This window comes from Panthera pardus, unplaced genomic scaffold, assembly GCF_024362965.1.
Source record: "Panthera pardus isolate Hobbes unplaced genomic scaffold, ASM2436296v1 HiC_scaffold_19, whole genome shotgun sequence".
Classification (NCBI taxonomy): Eukaryota; Metazoa; Chordata; class Mammalia; order Carnivora; family Felidae; genus Panthera; species Panthera pardus.
In genome coordinates, this window is record NW_026526754.1 from 15,190,296 (window position 1) to 15,211,526 (window position 21,231).

General features: G+C 39.2%; 2 long non-coding RNA genes across 2 annotated transcripts; one reads left to right on the forward strand and one right to left on the reverse strand.

The window, feature by feature from the left end:
* Positions 1 to 528: 528 nt before the first annotated feature.
* Positions 529 to 7,222, reverse strand: LOC109245677 (uncharacterized). Its single transcript, XR_008423567.1, has 5 exons — positions 6,837 to 7,222; positions 4,428 to 4,950; positions 3,087 to 3,199; positions 1,851 to 1,890; positions 529 to 1,087 (listed from the first exon to the last, which is right to left on the reverse strand). It is a non-coding gene; the product is annotated as an uncharacterized LOC109245677 (long non-coding RNA).
* On the forward strand, positions 646 to 20,576 carry LOC109245678 (uncharacterized). Its single transcript, XR_002071028.2, has 3 exons — positions 646 to 706; positions 1,874 to 1,956; positions 20,207 to 20,576. It is a non-coding gene; the product is annotated as an uncharacterized LOC109245678 (long non-coding RNA).
* The last annotated feature ends 655 nt before the right edge of the window (positions 20,577 to 21,231 follow it).

The following is a 21,231-nucleotide window of genomic DNA, read 5'->3' on the forward strand; positions in this document are numbered from 1 at the left end:
CTGTATCCTTGGGTTAATGTCCTTTAATAGCAAGTGCATTAAAAAGCTGAAGTGATCAGTCTTAGAGCCCAGCACAAACACTGCAAATGTTCTGAGCCTACGGCCACTGAATTCAAGTGATTTCATTCTTACGGGCATTAAATGAGATGGAAACACTGATGGGTGTAGTGTTCACCCAATTCAGGTTGGGGACGGATTACCCATTTGTTAGGACAATGTAACTTCAGTCCTTGCCTTCCCATGTTGTATCATGGCCCCCACGACAGCCACGTGGTGTCCATGAAAAGACCACTCCAATTTATTGCCTTTCTTGGGGAAGCAGGCGCAGAGAGCAGTACTTCCCAAGTTCTGTTTGTTTTGTTTGATATAATTGAGCTCAGTTGGATACATTCATGATATGTACTCTCTGCAGCAGAGGATAAAACAAAGGTTTTGGCAAGGAATTTTTTTAAAAGCTCCAACTATAACAACAAACAAACACAAACCTCATCTGCAAGCCACTGGTGTGCTAGCCATGAGCACGGAAAATCAAAGGAGGGAAAAGAAGGGTAAAAAATTCAGTTTCTGACTTTGTTCTGCTAAAATGATCTGAGCTAGGACAATTGTTCTAAGAAATAATGACAAAAAGCCATTGATGACATTTTTTTCATTGACAGAGTTAATGCTAGATCAAACCTTGACTACAGAGAACTTCAGCTTCGTTCTTGTAAGTATATTTTCAGACCTATTTAAACCCTAAATTCAATTAATAGCCTGATTCTAGGTTTCAACAGTACTACAAAATCAACCCGAGCCAGGACGAAATTTTTAAAGCTGGTTGTATTTATTTGCCATTTTTAAGAACATACCTGTGAAGAATCCCACTGAGGTGTTAGATGGGGGGAAGTCAGGAAGGGGATTTCATGGTAGATGAGCCCATTAAGGCTCGAGAACTATCCCTCTGGACAGGCAGGAGGTCTCCATTGGTCTGTTCAGGATTAGTTAACGCAAATCCTCATGCTCCTTGGTCAGGAAAGAGTCTTAAGTCAGGTCCAATGCCAGCCTCGCATATGTGGGGTCACTCAAAGTTTACGACTCTTTAACAAGGCTGGAGGGTTAGAATAATTTTCAAGAAACAGTTTTCATCTTGATATTTCCTAGGCAAGTGCTCCTATCCAGGGAGATTTTTCCTTTTACACAATTATAAAGAAGGATTCCTAGTAAATGTGATCTTGGAGAAGTAATATTATGAAATTAAGTCGGAGAAAGTCTATTTCAAAGGCAATCCAATCCATGAGTTACATAAACAATGATGAAAAATGACTAAAGAAAAGTAATCTCAAGGGAGAGGACTGGCCTATGCTCCATCCAAACCAGAAATCAGCCAATACAAATGGATGTCTTTACCAAGTATACATATGAAATACATTTGTAGGTATGTATGCATATATACCTAAATTTACAATCCAATGTATACTTTATGTATATATAAATATAGCTAACATATTTGTAAAGTTTAAGAGTAAGAATACAAGAGAAACCTACACACATCCTACTCAGTTCAAGAAAGCACAGACTACTGGTTCCCTTGAAGTCCATTTTCTCTGCAGATCATTAACTTGCTTTACTTCAATTTTATCATCCTTCCTTTCAGTGTTAAGACCCTAAAATCAGGCTTGATCCCACACTGTTATTAAATTTATGAAGTATCATGCCACTGATAAGGTTTGTAGAATCTAGGAAATAAGGTCAACTGGGCATTTTTATGAACTCCAAGAAGGAAATAATTTGCATTCTAAGTGAGTACGGGAAGAAGAAGATTGTAATACACAAGGAAGGTATTTCTCCTCCCCTGAAATACTGAAACTTACCAATTTTTCCTCTGTGGTCCTAGGTTGTCTGGCTGGGGCTCTGCAAAAGACAAGGGAACAACAGAAGGTTGTCAACACGTGTCTCCCCTACACCTGCCCATACTCGGTAATCAGGGACTCAAAGGGGTAGCTAGAGCTTGGGTTGATATAGCATCAGAATGAAAGAACCGTAACTTTTTAGTAAAGCGACAAGACAGAGGAAAAGGACTTTGGGTTTCTAGGGCAGGGAAAGGGAGGAAGCTAAGGGCTAGCTAGTAATGTTTATGAGGTCCCCCTGGTGCCGTCTCTGAGCTGACTGCGGTCTAGAGTTGTCTCCCTTGATTCACATCTGTCCTTCCTGGTAGAGAAGGGAGAGGAGACACCTTTACATATGTTTCTTGTCTCTGCTTCTCAGTTGCCTTCAGCTCAAAATAATCCTTAACCAAAGTGGCAGAGTCTGCTACTCTTCAGTGTCAAAAAAAAAAAAAAAAAAAAAAAAAAAGAAGGTGGAATAGGAAAAAGGAACCTAGAATATGGGCTCTGGAAACGAGCACAATTCAATGTCATTATGCAGACTGCTGATCTTTGAGATGTGATTAAATAGCTAACAAATACGTCTCCATAAATCTGTGTCTTAGAGTGGTTTAATTTCCTTCGTGCTAGAAATTTTCATTAGCAGATTCTTGAGAGCTGAACAGGATAGGATGATGAAAACTACAAGAGAAGGAGAAACCCCATGGGAACAGATTAGGGTACCTTCATCTTTCTACGGATTTTTGGAAGTTGAAAAACAAGGCCATGGGTAGAAAATGATCTTCAGGCCCGTGTATGAGAGAAAAAATCGCCAATATCTAGAAAAGAGCAATTTGCATTTTAAGGTGTATCCAGTGATCTGAGAGATAGCACCACATCGGGTGAATAATAATTTCACCTGCTGCAAGCTTTTCTTAACATCTCTATTTAGTGCTTGAATGCACCCTTCTATTTTGTTCTATCTGCTACTCTCCCAAAGTACCGAGCCCTACACAATATCCAAAGCCCTCATTTTTAAGGCTACCTACATCTAATTCTTAGCACGGGTTGTAGGTGTGCAGACTAACTCTACGAAAAGCTGTATTCCCACATCTTTTTTTTTTTTTTCCATATCACAGTGAAAATGTAAATTGCAAATCTCTTTACTTCTCAGATTGTGTGCTGGGTCCCCTGCAGTTACAGAAATACTATTCTCTTATCATCAGAAGGTCAGAATCTCCTTACCTGTGTGGCCATGGAAGCACTGTTCCTCATTCTCAAATTGGATCCTTTTCTTAAAAAGCTGCATCTTCTTTGCCTGAGGGCACTTTTCTGATATTCATGTATTTCAAAGCAAGCTTCGTTATCCAGAAAAGAAAAATTATGATGGTCTCTGCTTCTCTGAAACTATAAAAACTCACGAGAAGGGAGTCTCTGTCAAGTCACCTGAATTTCCCCCCATTAAATAGCTGATTTATTCAATAATAGCGGCACAGGAATATTCCTCAGACACCTACTCTACAGATAAACACGTTCTCACAATTCCATCTAGCCCTTTGGAGGGTTTTTCTATATACTGGGCTTACAGCCTGTGAGGATTAATGTTATGTGTCAACTTGGTGATGTCATGGTACCCAGATAGATGGTTAGACATCAGTTTAGATGCAGCTTGGAAGGTATGTTTTACATGAGATTAACATTTAATTCAGAATAATTTGAGTAAAGCAGATTATTCTCCATGATGTCGGTGGGCCTCATCCAATCAGTTGAAGGCCTTAAGAGAAAAAGACTGAGGTCTCCCAAGGAAGAGGGGATTCTGTAAAAAGTAGATCGCTTTTCATACTCAAACTGCAGCATCAACTCGTCCCTGGGTCACCAGCCTGCCTGCAAATTTCAGACTTGCCAGCCCCCAAGATAACATGAGCCCATCCCTTTAAACCCAACTCTTTATATCTAGTGGAAGGTACATCCATCTTATTGGTTCTATTTTCCTATACAACTCTGGCAGGTAGACTGCTTCAGCAATTTTGTTGGTGTTGTTAAGCAGGCTTCACACTGAGCTAAGAGCCCAATGCAAGGCTCGAACTCACAACCCTGAGATCAAGAACCTGAGCTGAGATCAGGAGTCAGATGCTTAACTGACTGAGGCACCCGGGGCCCCAACTGCTTCAGTACTTTTAAACACATTTAAATACATCGACCAAGATGGCCTTCACATTACCCTCGGCTCCATCAAACTTTTTACAAAGGCACCTGATGTTCCTTTCTAGAACATTTATGTAAGGAAGCTTGTCAATATTTTTTCCTGCCTCTTTGAGATGATAAATCTTTTAAAAAGCATCTTGCCAGTTTTGTATCCCATCTTTTTGAATGTAAACATCGAGGGAGATAGACCCCCCCCCCCCAAGCCCCCCAGCACGCCCCAGTCTCTGTGAAAAGATAGGAGCCTAATGTTGATGTGTGCCTTGCTCCTGGTTGTAAAACTACTTCCTGTCCCAACGGTACTACAGAATTTATTTTTCCTTTGGGTAAATCCAATTAGCAAACACAGAGGAGTTGGGTTCTGCCTCTCATGCCACCACTTACGAACTCTTTTCTGCCCTCATTCAACTTCAGTGAAGTTGAGCTCAGTGACACTGAGTTGAGTGTTGTCCTGTCCCCTGTTGTAAATAGCCTAGAAAAGAGTCTGTCTCCCATTAATGTTGCTGCAGCTTTTGCTTTGGCAAGAGCAAGAGACCATTCTTTTCTGAATTCGATACTGAAGTTACTCGTAATTGGCCAGAAGTCAACAATGAGGTTTCCATGATACAGTCAGATCTCTTTAGTCATTCACAAATTGTGTACCTGCCTGAAAATGAAATTTCTGATTAAAAAAAATTTTTTAAAGCATACTCTGCATGGGAGACATAAATAGTAAATGTAAGCCTAGGAGTTAAAAAAAAAAGTTTCCAGTAAAACTTTGAACGTAGAGAAAGTCTGGTAGCCACACACAGTGAAGGTCAAGGTTCTCTCTTTGCTCTACCTTTCTCAATTCACCGGGAGAGCGTTAGATCCTTTCTCCTGTGGCATCCATTTCTTCTTGCTCCATTGATCAAAACTTAACTCTGCACTGTGAACAAAGATTAAATCAAAATGTGGAAGCTGGATATCCAAAGTCCAACATAACACTTTTTATCCAAAATTAAACACTCCTAGGAAATGAAGGCTAAGGTGTCATTCTGATATCGGAGGACATTGTGCTGTTTGTGAATGTTTATTGGTGAATGCCTAATGTCAGCTTTAGATTTTTTTTTTTTTTTTGCCTCTTGTGCTAATCTAATTCCCTAGAGATGAATATTTAAATATTTTGTCTGTGGAATTTAGCCTCACAAATTAAGCATTTATGAATTATAGACTAGAATCCTATTCATATTGTGAGATAATGAGACACAATGGCCTCCTCTTAATCATATTAGAGAGGCCAGGGCCCACTGTCTGGACATAAGTTGGATGGTCAATTTGTCTTGACCTGCTTTGAATTGAAAATTATTGTGCTAACGGGTGTCATTTGCTGGGATGATTTATAGCCTTCCTACACAGTGTTCCCGCTGCTTAGTCATAACCTTCTAGAGTCTGTCTGCACAGACAGAACATCAAGCCATACCTAGACTGGCCGGTGCTCAGAGAATTTACACTTCCGGAACGATTTACACGAGAGCTGGATGTAAGACGCAGGTAGAATCAGTGTATTTACTCATTCAACAAAGAAGCGGCATACACTTAGTATACGCGATAACTCTAGATACCAGCCAGGTATTCACAAAGCGGAAAGCTTCACTGAGTTCTGTGTGTGGAATTTTTAGTGGGGCTTCATTAGGTAGTCATGATTTATTAAATCACTGGACATGAGATTGAACTCAATCTCCAAGCCCCCCCCCACCCCTCCTCCCAGGAGTCAAGGTAGCCCAAAGTTACCATGCTCTAAGCAGGGGTTGGTCTCTTTGGGGACCAGCCTCCATCCTGAAGCTAACTAGGGCTTGGCCATGAGTGCCCTCATTAGCATAATAGATACACACCTGTCACTCTAATTCCAAGGGTTTTACAAAGTCTTTGCCTGGAACCAGAGGCAAAAAACAGAACAATTCTGTATTAGACCACAGATGACGGCTCTAAAAATTTAGGATAGGTGAGATCTACAAAGGTGACTATTTCAAGATTCACCCTTTGTGGATACGAACGGAGGTTCAGAACTTCCTCTTTTTCAAGGGCATGTAAAGAATTCTACCTCATTGATGAGTGTATAAGTTGACATAATCACTTGACAACAAGTATGTGGCACTAGCCACCAACCCTAAGCATACGAATACCCCTGATTTAGCAAATCCACTTCTGGGTAAACACCTGATAAAAGTGTCCACTGTCAGGAAAAAATGACACATTTGAAATGCACACACACCCACACCAAAGATTACTGGGTTTCTGTCCAGCTCACCCTCTCCATCTTCTAATTCATTGTTTTTGAGCTATTTTCTAATCTACAGGTGCTAAGAAACTAAAGTTCTGTAAGTTATCATTTTTCCAGAATAATTTAATGAATTTAATTTTGTGTAATGCAATAGATTATTGTCCTGTAAGTGATGACAAGTTTAGCATTTACACATAAATTCATTTCCACATTCCCGATTGCCTATATATGGGTAAATTGTTTGAATTCTCCTTTGAACCAATGGAACATCTTGCTGGCCTCCTAATTGAGTTATATAAAATCTATGGCATGTGGGTTTTTTTTCACATTTGCATGAAAGTTATGATTTCGCCCTTTAAAAAAATTGTATCAATTGCCACCACCAAAACCAAATGGTGGACAATTTATAGAAATATTACATATATGTGGGTGAGAAAGGGTTAACATGGAGTCTGCAACTCTCTTTCATCCTCCTTTAAACACACTGATGGAATTTACTACCTTGAAGATAAATGGTGGTCTTCTGGGGCTGCTGTATACTGATTTCTTACCTTATTTTTTAGCATGCTACACCTGGTCTGTCTGGGTTGTATATTGTACATAAAGCTCCAGCAGGGATGTGCAGGGGCTGGGAGTTTTCACTTCATCCCTCTGAACCCAAAAGGCATCTTGGTGTAGAAGACAAGTTGACCTATGGAGCCGCATCTAGAAAGAGGCAAAGTAGTGCTTACTTCTGACATTAGAGCATTTTATTAAAATCCTGCTGGATTCTGATCTGATACTCCTGGAGGTGTAACTTTGTGGTCACAGTGTATTTGACTCACAATCCACAACTGATAAATGTGCAGGTAGTTTAGAGCTCAATAAAGTTAGAGGTTAACCAGAAAATATTGATAATATAATTTATTGGCCTTTAGACAGCCAATCTTATACATAATTTAGCAATCTTAGACATATTTAGACATTTTTTTCTTGACTAACCAATCTCCTTCTTTCTCAGTTGTTAAGTGAGCTCTTAAAGTCTTGATGGTTCCCTCATTGATGAGTTGAATAAAATTTTGAGAATTGTGCTTTATATCCTATTATCATTAAAGGCTAAGTTAAAAACAGGCATCCTAATAAACTCGTAAAAATGGAGGTCATATATTTCATTACATACCATTAAATATTATTTAAATTTTAAATACTGTTTAAATTTCACTATTTTTATGACTGCATGTAACAGTTCCTCAACTGAAAAGTTTAGTCAAGAAATGTTCTTATAGGAAGACGAGTTCAATATTTATCCCAACAACTTGGATTCATAGTTACGTTTTTAGGATATTTACGGTTGGGGCCACTGTGGACTTTTGTCTTTCTTATTTATGGTCCTAGTGGCAAATAACAGTTTTTTAAGAAGCTACCTGCATCCATTTCTTCACACCAATAGCAATATTCACCTTAACAGAACTGTGTGCCTTTGTGGTGGGGTTAACATCTTAACTGAAGTTTTGTTTACGACAAACAAAACAAAACAAAACAAAACCAAAAACCCTACATGTTGGTTTGGATGGGATATTTGAAGAAAATGTAGAAAGTGTTATCCAGAGTTAAAGAAGTTTGTTTTTGTTTTCCTTTCATGTCTTGCAATGAGTTCCATATTCTAGTCTTACATGTAAGGAGCGTGAATGTCATTACTTTATATTAACAATAAGGAAAATAACTGAACAAATCAACAAATCATCTCAGATCTGCCAGAGATAAGGTCGCTGGGCAAACTGATGCACCAAATTTGGAGACATAGATGGAAACAGAGAATCACAACTTATCAGAGTGAAACCCACAAGCAGAAACTTTTGCTGGAACCAGAGCTAGGTTCCTTTTACCTCGTACATCATGTGCCAATGCCAAGAAAAAATCTGAGAGTACTAAAAGGTCAAAATCTCAGTTTGAAGAAATAGAACAAGCATGAGAACCAGACTCATGTGTCAGGGATGTTAAAATTAGCAGAGCAGGAATTCAAAACAACTCTGTTAATGAAAAGAGATTATACAAGAATAGATGTGTAATGTAAGTACTGATGGAAATAGTGATGGAAATTTTCAGAATCAATTAAAAATATGAGAGATCAATAACACTGTCACAGAAAGGACACAATTGAGGAAAGACTCTCTGAACTTGAGGACATTTCGATAGATTCTTCCAAAACTAAAAAAGAAAACAAACAAACAAACAAAAGAAACCCCAAAAAAACCCATGCCACAGAATATGCAAGAACCCTAGGGCAACTACCAAAGATGTGATACTTGCATATGGGGAATACCAGAAAAAAGTAACAGAAGAAATATTTGAACCAATAATGCATGAGAATTTCCAAATATTAATGTTGGACCTCAAACTACCAATCTAGGCAGCTTGGTGAAATAAATGTAAAACAGTATAAATATAAAACAAGTAAATATAAAACAAAAAGTTACATTTAGGCATACCCTATCCAAACTTCAGAAAATCAAAGATAAAGAAAAACCTTAAAAAAAGCCTAGAGGATAAAAATACCTTATCTAGAGAGGATCAGAGGATTAGATCTGATTCTCAGAAACGATGCAAGCAAGAGGAGAAGGAAGTGAACTATTTAAAGTGTGGAGAGAGGGAAAATGTCACCAATCTAGAATTCTTTACCCTGTGAAATTATCCTTCAGCATTTAAAGAGAAATACTTTCTCACACAAGCAAAAATTGAGCAAATGTTTTGCCAGTAGATTTGCTTTGCAAGAAGTATTAAATTCTCACAAAGTGAGTATTGAGGGAAGGTATCTCAATATAGTAAAGAACATACAGGACATATCCACAGTTAACATCATACTTAATGGTGTAAAGTTGAAAGATTTTCATCTAAGATCAGGAACAAGACAAGGATGCCCACTCTCACCACTTTTATTCAATATAATATTGGAAATCCTAGCCACGGCAATTAAGAAAGAAAAATGAAAGGCATTAAAATTGGAAAAGAAGTAAAACTGTCACTATTTGCAGATGACATGGTACTATATATATTAAATAATTCTTAAGACTCCACCAAAAAACTATTAGAATAAATGAATTCAGTAGAGTCACAGGATACAAAAATAACATACAGAAATTGGTTGCACTTCTCTACACTAAAAATAAGTTATCAGAATGAGAAATTTACAAAACAATCCCATTTACATTTACATCAAACAGAATAAAATACCTAGGAATAAATTTAATCAAGGAGGTGAAAGACCTGTACTCTCAAAAGTCTGAGACACTGATAAAAGAAACTGAACCTGGCCCAACTAGAAAGATATACCATGTTCGTGAATTGGAAGAATACTGTTGAAATGTCCATACTACCCAAAGCAATACACATATTCAATGCAGTCCTTGTCAAAATATCAGTGACATTTTTTACAGAACTAGAACAGAGAATGCTGAAGTTTGCATGGAGCCACAAAACACCCTGAAGAGCCAAAGCAAACTTGAGAAAGCAGAACAAAGCTGGAGGTATCATGCGCTCTGATTTCAAACTATGCTACAAAGTTGTACTAATCAAAAAAGTATGGTAATGGCACAGAAACAGACACACAGATCAGAGGATAGAGAGCCCAGAGATAAATCTGTGATTATCTGGTCAATTAATCTATGACAAAGGAGGCAAGAATATACAGTGGGGAAAAGACCATCTCTTCAATAAATGGTGCTGGGAAAACTGAACCACTATATTATACTGTATACAAAAATGAATTCAAAATGGATTAAAGACTTGTATGTAAGACCTAAAACTATAAAATTCCTAGAAGAAACCATAGGCAGTGGACTCTTTGACATTAATCTTAGCAATTTCTTATTTTTGTTTTTGGATCACCCTTCTCAGGCAAGGGCAACAAAGGCTAAAATAAATGAGATTAGATGAAACCAAAAACTTTTTGCACAGGGAAGGAAACCATGAAGAAAACGAAAAGGCAACCTATGAATGGAAGAAGATATTTTCAAATCATATATCCTAAATACATAAAGAACTTGTAGAGCTTATTATATATATATATATGTATGTATATATATATATATACATACATATATACATATATATATACACACACACACACACACACATATGTATATATCAACCCAATTAATAAATGGACAAAAGACTTGAAGACATTTTTTCCAAAGAAGACATCAGATGGCCAACAGACACATGACATGATGCTCAACATCACTCATCATCAGGGAAATGCAAATCAAAACTACAGTGAGCTATCATCTCCTATCTTTCAGATTAGCTATTATAAAAAAAAAAACAACAACAAAATAACAAGTGCAGCCAGGATGTGGAGAAAAGGGAATCCTTGTACACTGTTGGTGGGAATGTGCATTAGTGTAGTCACTATGGAAAATGGTATGGAGGTTCCTTTAAAAAGTTAAAAAGAGAACTACTATGTGAACCAGAAATTCCACTTCTTGGGTATTTATCTGCAGAAAATGAAAACACCAGTTCAAAGAGATACATGCACCCCTATGTTCACTGCAGCATTTATTTACAACAGTCAAGATACGGAAGCAATGTAAGTGTCCATCCATAGATGAATGGTTAAAGATGTGGTATACAAACACACACACACACACACACACACACACACGATGGAATGAAATCTTACCATGTGTGACAACATGGATGGAACGAGAGGGTATTATACTGGGTGAAATAAGTCAAACACAGGAAGACAAATAATGTCTGATTTCAATTACATGTGGAAACTGAAAAACAGAACAGATGAATGAACAAAACCGAAACAGACTCACAGATATAGGAAACAAACTATAGTTACCAGAGGAGAGATGCTGGTGGCAGATGAAGGTGAAGGGGATTAAGAGGTACAAACTTCTAGTTATAAAAGAAAAAGTCATGGGGATGTAATGTACAGCATGTTAAAAGTTCTTAAGAGATTAGTAAAATGATATAGGTCAGAAACTCGGATGCAGGGGTGTCTGGGTGGCTCAGTCAGTTAAGTGTTCAACTTCAGGTCAGGTCATGATCTCACGGTTCATGAGGTCGAGTCCTGTGTCGGGCTCTGTGCTGACAGCTCAGAGCCCGGAGCCCTCTTCAGATTCTGTGTCTCCCTCTCTCTCTGCCCCTCCCCTGCTTTCACTCTGTCTCTCTCTCTCTCTCTCTCTCAAAAATAAACATGAAAAAAAAACCTCAGATGCACATAAAGAGCATCAGAGAAGGAATACGTGAAGCCAAAATAAAAACGTTTCCTTCTCTTATTCTGAATTAATCTAACAGGTAACTGTTTAAAATCACAGCAACAACCTATGTGATTATGTATGTTTATGTGTTTGTAGTTACTTATGTACAAATGAAATGAATGGCAGCAATAATGCAAAGGATAGGGAGAAAAAATAGGATTATTTGTCATTAGGAGGGCATCCCTAACACAGCATCAAACTACAGGAAGCTAAAACTGATAGAAACGCAAGGAGAAAGAGATAGATCCGCTGTCAAAGTTGGACGCTTCCTCTATGAGTTTAACATTCCTCTATGAGAGGTGGCAAGATTCAGCAGGCAAAAAAGGTAGTAAGGACATACTGAATTCAACACATCAGACACTGGATGTAATATTGTCTGCAGACTGCTTCGTCCAACAACAGCAGTTACGGAAGCTCCCAGGGAACATTCACCCAGGGAGACCACATTCTGGGCCATAACACATCCTAACAAATTTGAAAGAAGAGAAACCATACAATGTCGGCTCTCTGACCACGATGGAATTTAACTAGAAATCAGTACCAGAAGGAGAGCTGAAAAATCCCCTTAATTGGGAGACTGAAAAAGACACTTGTACCACGCAGGTCAAAGAAGAGATCCCAAGAGAAAGTTAAACATATTTTGAACTAAATGAACATGAAAACACAACTTGCCCAAATCTGTGGGATGCAGTCAAAGCAGTGCTTTCGCCCATCCGAATCGTCCTCTTCATGGAACAGCAGAGAGACCCGCTGTCGCTCCTCCTCCCCCTGGGTCCTCGCGGTGTCTTGGGCTTTCAGGCCAGCTGCCCGCTGAGCTCCATCATGCAAGGGCACCGGCTTCCCCTGCACGACACTTACGTGGTCGGAGCTGAGGACGCTGCAAGCATACACAGGTTCCTGTCCACCCTCAGGTTCCAGCTCATGTTCGTGGGTCCCACCTTGTCCACGATGAGCCCACTCTTCACTCTTCTTCCTTCTTTAACTGCCTGACATGTTGACTTCAACCTCAAGCGTCCAACACAAACAGCCTTAGAGACTGCTTCACCAGCTCCCACAATTGCAGAAAGTAAAATCCCCCTGTGATGGGCAGGCAGCCTACAGACAACTTCGTGTGTAGTGATGAAAGACTGGATATTTCCTTCTACCTTCAGGAACAATACAAAAAAGGGGCGCCTGGGTGGCTCAGTCGGTTAAGTGTCTGACTTCAGCTCAGGTCACGATCTCGCGGTCCGTGAGTTCGAGCCCCGCATCGGGCTCTGGGCTGATGGCTCAGAGCCTGGAGCCTGCTTCTGATTCTGTGTCTCACCGTCCGTGAGTTCGAGCCCCGCGTCAGGCTCTGGGCTGATGGCTCAGAGCCTGAAGCCTGCTTCCGATTCTGTGTCTCCCTCTCTCTCTGCCCCTCCCCCGTTCATGCTCTGTCTCTCTCTGTCTCAAAAATAAATAAATGTTAAAAAAAAATTTTTAAAAACAAAATGTTTACTCTTTTTTTTTTTTAAGATAGTGTGCGCAAGCAAGCAAGTGGGGGGGGAGGGGCCGAGGAGGAAAGAGAGAGACACTTAAGCAGGCTCCTTGCCCAGTGCCTACCCCAATGAAGGGCTCGATCCCACACCCCTGGGATCATGAACCGAGCTGAAATCTAGAGGCAGACACTCAACCGACTGAGCTACCCAGGTGCCCCAAAATGTTCACTCTTACAGTTCCTTTCACTGTTGTGCTGGAGCTCCTAGCCAAAGAAATATGGTTAAAGAAATAAAAGGCACACTGCTGGAAATGAAGATCTGGAACTGTCTTTACAAATAGCCTGGTCATTGGGGCGCCTGGGTGGCTCAGTAGGTGGGGCGTCCGACTTCAGTTCAGGTCATGATCTCGCAGTCCCCGAGTTCAAGCCCCACGTCGGGCTCTGTGCTGACAGCTCAGGGCCTAGAGCCTGCTTCGGATTCTGTGTCTCCCTCTCTCTGTCCCTCCCCCGTTCATGCTGGCTCTCTATCTCAAAAAATAAATAAATGTTAAAAACAACAACAACAACAACAACAACAACAACAACAACAAAACCAGCCTGGTCATCTATGTAGAAACTCCTAAAGAATCTACATGAAAAAAGTAACTACTAAAAAAAAGTGAGTTTAGCAAGCATACAGAATTTAAAACAAACAGGAAAAAGTACACTAAATATATGCGTATGACTTGAACTCCAGAAAAGAGAAGTGTAATCTATACTGACAGAGAGTAGGTTACTGGTTGCCTGAGGCTGGCCCTTGGTGTAGGTTTGACTGGGCAGGGTCCCAAAAGAACCTCTTGAGGTGAAATTCTCTATCTGGAGGTGTTGGTGCTTATATTAATTAGTATGCACATTTTTTTAACTCATGGAAATCTGCACTTAACATGGAGGTATTATGGAAATTATATTCCAATGCATTTTAGAAAGTTTTGTTTTTATTTAAAAAAGATTTTTTTAGTAATATCTACACCCGATGTGGGACTTAAACTCATAACTCCAAGATCGAGAGTCACATGCTCTACTGACTGAGCCAGCCAGGAGCCCCTCAGAAACATTTTAAAAATCACGTATCTAAATCCAATTTTAAGACTACTGATAATCACTTTATCCAATCACTTTATAACAACATTCAGGAGTATGTATGCTCACACCATTACAAACACAGCCAGATTCCATTTAAATTTAGTAATTTAAGTAATACGAACTTGAACAAGTCCCTGATGTCTTTGGACATAGAATTTTACCTTCATATACTTTGGGATCTCATCTAGGAACAAGAGGATCTATGGGGCTGTTGAAAGAACTTTCTGTGATGATATAAATGTTCTGTATCTACTCTGTCCAGTAGAATAGTCCAAAGCTACATGTGGTTATTGCATATTGAAAGATAACTACCTGGGGTTCTGCGTGGCTCAGCTGATTGAGTGACCAACTCTTGATTTTGGCTCGGGTCATGATCTCACGGGACGTGGGATCAAGCCCCGCGTCGGGCTCTGCACTGACTGCGTGGAGCCCGCTTGGGATTCTCTCTCTCCCTCTCTCTTTACCTCTTCCCCACTTGCACTTGTCTCTTTCCTGATTAATTAAAAAAAAATTACAAAGAATAAAGAAAGATTACTACCAAGCTAGGAAGCTATTTAGCAGCATTTGATTTTATTTAATTTAAACTGAAATAGCCACACGTGACTGGGGGCTACTATAATTGACACCCCGAAATAGTCTTTTTTTTATCTGAATCTAGTGCGTGTACAGCTATAACAGTAATTTAAAAAATCACCTCTTAAGTAACCTCAAAGTTTTATTATAATTAGCTCGCACGAATAGTCTGTGATACAGTGTGAATTACAGGAGATACAATATGCCACTACAGGGATGGGTGGCAAATATATTGACCATAAATAAGCTGTTTAATTGGTAGGTGTGCGATCTCGGACTCCTGTATGTGTCATCACACACACAGCCTGCTGGTTGGATCAATTTCACCAAGTGTAGCCTGGGAAAGAAGAAAAACTACTCAGCTACATTTTAAATGGTGATCACTGTAGGTAAACAAGAACAGTGGTGTTAAATTATTTGCGGAGGAGCGAAATATAGAATGACTTGCATTTGGAGAACACCACCCAGTGAGCTTAGCGGCCCGTTTTTGACAGTTTGCCCGACTTTGCTCCTCCCTAGAAGTTGGCTCATTAAAATACTTTCTCCACAGATCTGCTCCTCTTCTACAGTGTTTTAAGACGTGCACGGCAGCCTTAAAGGTAAACGCTCGTTTTCAAACAGACCTTCCTATAGGAAACAATGCTGAAAAATAATATTCTGGTTTTTTTGAGATGTGTGAATCAAGACCTCAAAGTACACGTAATCAACTGACTTGCCTTTAATACGCCTACAAATCTTCACCTTGTAGGAAACAGAGTGATAAAAAAGGAGTCCCTGACATAACCTGCAATGTTTTACTGTCATTTACGATCTGATTCATCCTTACGAAATGTCTACCCTATACACAGGGCAAGTTGAAATTAAACTTTTATTGTTCAGGTGAGTCTGGACTCAAAGGATTTGTTCCCAGAGAGGAAAATAAAGGTTCCGTCTAGAAACTGTACTTAACTATATACACATATACATTCCATTATATATATTTATACTTCTACACGTGTATGAAATACGTCCACTAAAGCCTTATGGAATTAAATGCACGGATCGCACATAACATGTAATAAATGACATGTGTGGACAACATAATGTCAAACAGTTTACACACATCTTCCAAGCAACACAGCTCTTGTGAGATCCTCAGTGACATAACAGTCCCATGGTCAAACGGAACAGAGAATTGCTGTCTACCTTCCCTCTGGGACATGCACTGGGCACTTGTGTACCCTGAAGCACCTGAACTCTTACACAACAGTGGAAAGTGGATAATGTTGTCCAACCAAAGAGTTTATAAACGTATTTGGCCAAAGTACCCCTTTCCACTAAAACACTTACTGTGAACCAGCTCTAAGACTCATGGTCCAAAGAACACACTTTGGGGAAAATCATCACGGGAAGCTCCATTCATTTTTCACTATAGGTTAGAATACTCATTTCAGTACTGATTCAAATGCAATGGCCATAACTTACAATGTTTATTCTATTTTCCTAAGTTTGTGGCAGCCTTACCTAACATGTGTCTTCCTGTATTTAGCCAAAACGGATTCCAATATAATAATCTTTGCATGCATTTTTCATTGAAAATTACATCTTTTCATGCACGTGAGCTTATGCATATATTGTAATACACTCTGTATGAAAGCATACTTTTATATGTTATTTGTGACCTTATAGATGAAAAGATTCTCTGTATAGTGAATGAACTGCAGTTTCCTGCTGACTGAAATGTACAAATAAACAGGAGACAAACTGCAAAAAAGATGCCCCGGCCTTTGGGGTTTCTCCTAATTTCTTATTGTCTAACTATGTGCCTGGCTGAGTGAGTTCATCTTTCTAATTTTTATATGCAAAAGAAGGATAGAAGACATTAAAGTAATTTATCTATATATTATCCTGTTATAAAATGAATCTCAAGGGATTTCTAGACATACCTTTTCTTACATATAAAAAGATTTAGGGGTGCTTAGGTGGCTCAGTTAAGTGTCCGACTTCAGCTTAGGCCATGATCTTGTGGTCCGTGAGTTCAAGCCCCACGTCGGGATCTGGGCTGACAGCTCAGAGCCTGGAGCCTGCCTGAGTTTCTGTGCCTCCCTCTCTCTGCCCCTCCCCCACTCATGTTCTGTCTTTCTGTCAAAAATAAACATTAAAAATTTTTTTTTAAAGATCTTATGAGAATATACATCTCACGTAGAAGATAAACATACAAATGGTTAAAGGGAAAATATTAGCACGAAGATAAAAAATCGAAGCAAGGCTGAGGAAGACAATCAGTTCGTCCCTAAAAATGCTTTTCATTCTAATATTCTGGGATGCTATATTTGAAAATGAGTATATGATTTATTTTACTTGAGTTTTACTGGCTGTTTTCATGCTTTCCTAGTATAGCATCTAGTGACTAGATAAATGTGCTGTAAAAATGCATCTTTAAAGGAAATTATACTCTGAATTTATTTAAATCAGAGTATATTTTACAAGAATTGTTTTCAGGACTTGAGGAAAATTAAATAAAACTGCAATATTTAGGAATTTACTTTGTATCTCTGAATATTAAATAAGTTCATTCCACACTGCTTATAAATTTATATGCACATTCAAATTCTGTATTTGATTAATATGTATTTTACTGAGTCTTCACTGCTTCATAATTATTCTGTTTTGGTGAAAATTATTCTTTGAAGTCACAGATTGAAAAAACAAGCTCAATATCTCATTTATTTTTTGGTTTTCTTCCTTCATCATACTATTTATTTTAGGAATATTCTCCTAAAGATGTTTCCATTGTATGAACATCTTTTAGTTTACTATTTGTTACTTTTATGCTTTATTACTTTTATTTAGAGGAAATAAACTCACTGATCCTCCTTATGTATATTTGAGCCCCTCTTCATAACATTACATGACAAGGGGGTTATAAATAGGACTCATCCCTTATGCATTTCTGGGTGATATTATTCTCAGCACACACTCTGGACAGCCACCATCATAAGATAATTCAGTGTATCTAAAAAGATGGATTCTATCAATGTAGCAAGGTCTGCTCTGGGTGCCAGACAAGTGTTTTGGCTCCTATTACTCTGTATTTGTTCTCTCTGCTTCAGTATTCCAAACATACTGTATTATCTGCTTTCATGGTCTTCTTCAGATGGATGTTATTTTGTTTGGATTACATATTCTATGATTTAACAATGAGATTGTACATGTTCACAAAATTTTTTAAAAAATTCATTGAAAATATAGGAAGTAGAAATACCTAAATAGTTCTAACTTATTCTCTTTCAATAGTGATAATACACCTTGTACGTATATTTTTAATTTGGTCCTGGAAGGCACTTGCTTGGGCAGACAGAGAAGGTATATAATTCAGAGATATCACCCAATTTCAGTTTACTATGTGCTAGACACTGTGATGAGGGATTAACACGTAAGCTGTAACATTTACCTCTCATAGAAGCATTTTAGAGATTCTGGAAAAAAAAAAGAGATGCATGGGGATTAATTAACTTCCCAAACCACAGCCTCAGCAAGGCAACGAACGCACATACACACGCGCGCGCGCGCACACACACACACACACACACGCACACGCACACACGCATAGCCAAAAGATACAGCTACTTGTATGCTTGGTAATTAACCTATGATTTTTCCTCTACCATCTCTAGTCTAGTACAACTAAAGGTAATTGCAAAATAAATATATAAATTTAGCTGTGGGAGTTTGGAGCCAGTAGATGTCCATGACTGGGAGAAATTAATCATGTTTGGGAAAGTAGACTGGGTTGGCAAAGAGTTGATAGAAAAAAAGAACACTGAGTTCCTTCAAGAGATAAAAATTTTACGGTGATGAAAATGTGCTCAGTTATAAAATGCTTTCAAATGTATTGGCTTTTTGATAATGCAAATAGCAGATGAAAAGCAGTGGGGCCTACTGAAATGCAGAGCCTCACATACATTCTTCCATGTTTTTGTAATGGAAGTAAATAATAAATTAGGATTTGGCTTAATTTAATTTTAGGCAAATTGCACAGATATTTCATATTTAGTCCACAAAACAGGATTCTACAGTATCTTCCCAGAGATGTTGATGTAGAGATTAGTCTAGTGTGTTTTAGTGCTCACTATTTTTGTTTATGTATTTATTGAGAGAGAGAGAGAGAGAGAGACAGAGACAGAGACAGAGACAGAGTGAGTGGGGGAGGGGCAGAGAGAGCAAGACAGAGACACAGAATCCGAACCAGGCTCCAGGCTCTGAGCTGTCAGCACAGAGCCCGACACGGGGCTCAAATTCACGAGCCATGAGATCAGGATCTGAGCAAAAGTCAGATGCTCAACCAACTGAACCACCCAGGTGCCCCATATTCAGTATTTTCTTTAAGGATCAAATCCTTTATTATGCTCAAGACAACATTAATTTTGTCTATTAAATCTGAACAAACTAAAGTAGGCAAGCTTCCTCTTATCCCTTCCCCACCCCAACCTTCATTCTAGGGCTGCCCCTACTTTTATTTCATGCAGGGCTCAAAACAGAGTTTGAAAACCTCCTCTCCCTTCTATGGGCCCCTTTTATGGATACGGAAATAGTGGCCCAAAGAGGTTAATTATCTACAGGAGGTTGGAAAACTAGGCTGTGGCCGCTGTGTCAGGCCCAGAATTCATACGGGGTCCTCCCCACTGGGGATAGCTCTGTGGTACATGGGTACAGATGCAGAAATTCCACAGATTACTAAAGATAAAGCATCAACAGACTTTCCTGAAAACCTGTTCTGTCATAGGAATAACAGCCTAAGAATGTTACCGGCAGGACTGCAAAAAACATGGAGAATATGAGACCGGTTAAGACGATTGGAGTGGAGAGCCCATCAAGGAAACAATGTACGCAAGGATGTTGTGTTTCCAAAAGGAAGGAGTGTGGTTAGTTCATGCCTACTCCATGCCTGTAGTTCAATAATTCACTTTAAGAAGAGACCGTCGATAAAAACAAAAGGAGGGAGAAGAAGAAAAATACAATGCCCTAAGAATCGGTCTCAGGGCAAGGTCTGGTTCTCATATAGAAAGCTTTAAAGCTCTACTCAGATAACAGAGGTACACAAAAGAGATTCTCAAACAGCCCAAAGACATCTCTTCCTGGAAAGATACATTAAATATCATAAGACGTAGATGTCTTCCAATCAAACACTTGTCACCTCAGACCCAATAGGGTATATACATACACCCTGCTGTAGAAAATCATGTATTTTCATCGTGTTAAATGTGTCCATGAGCATGCATGAGAAGTGTCTGGAAAAGATGCACACGAAATATAAATGACAATTTAAGAACCGGGACTAGAATCAGGAATTGTGGCAGATCTATGAAGTAGGATCTCACCTGCTTCATGTCCTGCCTGATTTGTTTTAAAACCAGAATTACACACTGTTTTTACCTTATCATTTTATATTCAAGCAAAACCAGAAGTACGGTCAGCTCAAATATAACCAAAAATGCCTTTTTCCCCCTTATTATTTTCTCTTTTTTATCCTGCTTAGATTGACTTCATTGATGACCGGGAAGCTGAGGGCTTTTTTTCTGATAAAAATGATGGACAGTACAAGGACAAAGGCGTGCGGGTTAATGCTAATAAAATGTGAATAAAATCTGTGCCAAGATGAAATCATCCCTCGATTTCCATTCATTCTGCAAACAATCTGGTGATCAGCTGCTTTTATTGTACCCTGTGTGCATTTCTCTCACAAAAAGAAACAAGGCAGCGTTTTGAGAATACTAACTTTTGAGAGAAAATTTAAGCCACTGATCTTGGAAGACCTTGCTTTGTAGAGTTCCTCTGTGTGTGTTTGAGAGTGTGTGCTACGTTTCCTTTCTGTACCCTTGAATATTAAAGAACATTTTCAATCTCCACTGATGTATTTCTTTCTTCCTCTTCCATTTCATTCCTCAGTGTGATAGTTAGCCTTCAGTGGCAAGCAGAATGAAGAATCCCCAACGACGACCGTGTCCTACGGTCCTGTGGGTCTATTACCTTTCATGTCAAAGGGGAGTTTAAGTTGCAGGCAGCATTAGGGTTGCTAACAAGCCGACTTTATAATGAGGTTATTCTGGATTACACAGGTGGACACAGTGTAGTAACAGGGTCCTTAAAGTGGAAGGTGGAGGCTGAGAGTAGGTAAGGGTAATGTGGTGTGATGTGAGAAGGGGCCCTACCTACTCTTGCTGGCTTTGAAGATGAAGCAAAGGGTCACGAGCCCAAGAATCGGGGTGGTCTGTAACCGGGAAAAGGAAACAGATTCCTCCCTAGAGCCTCCAAAGGGAACACAGTCCCGGTCACATGATGATTTTGTGTTCAATGAGACCCATTTCAGATTTCTGACCTCCACAGTCCGAAGACAATACATTTATATCATTTTAAGTCTGTGGTAATTTGAGAGCGGAACTGAATACGCCAACCCAGAAAGCAGAGGCTACCGGGTGCTTCCCCGCAACCCCTGGGTCAACAGGCTGGACCGGGTGCCTCCTCTGAGCTCTCGGACCCCCACCCCACCCTGTGTTGGTGCCT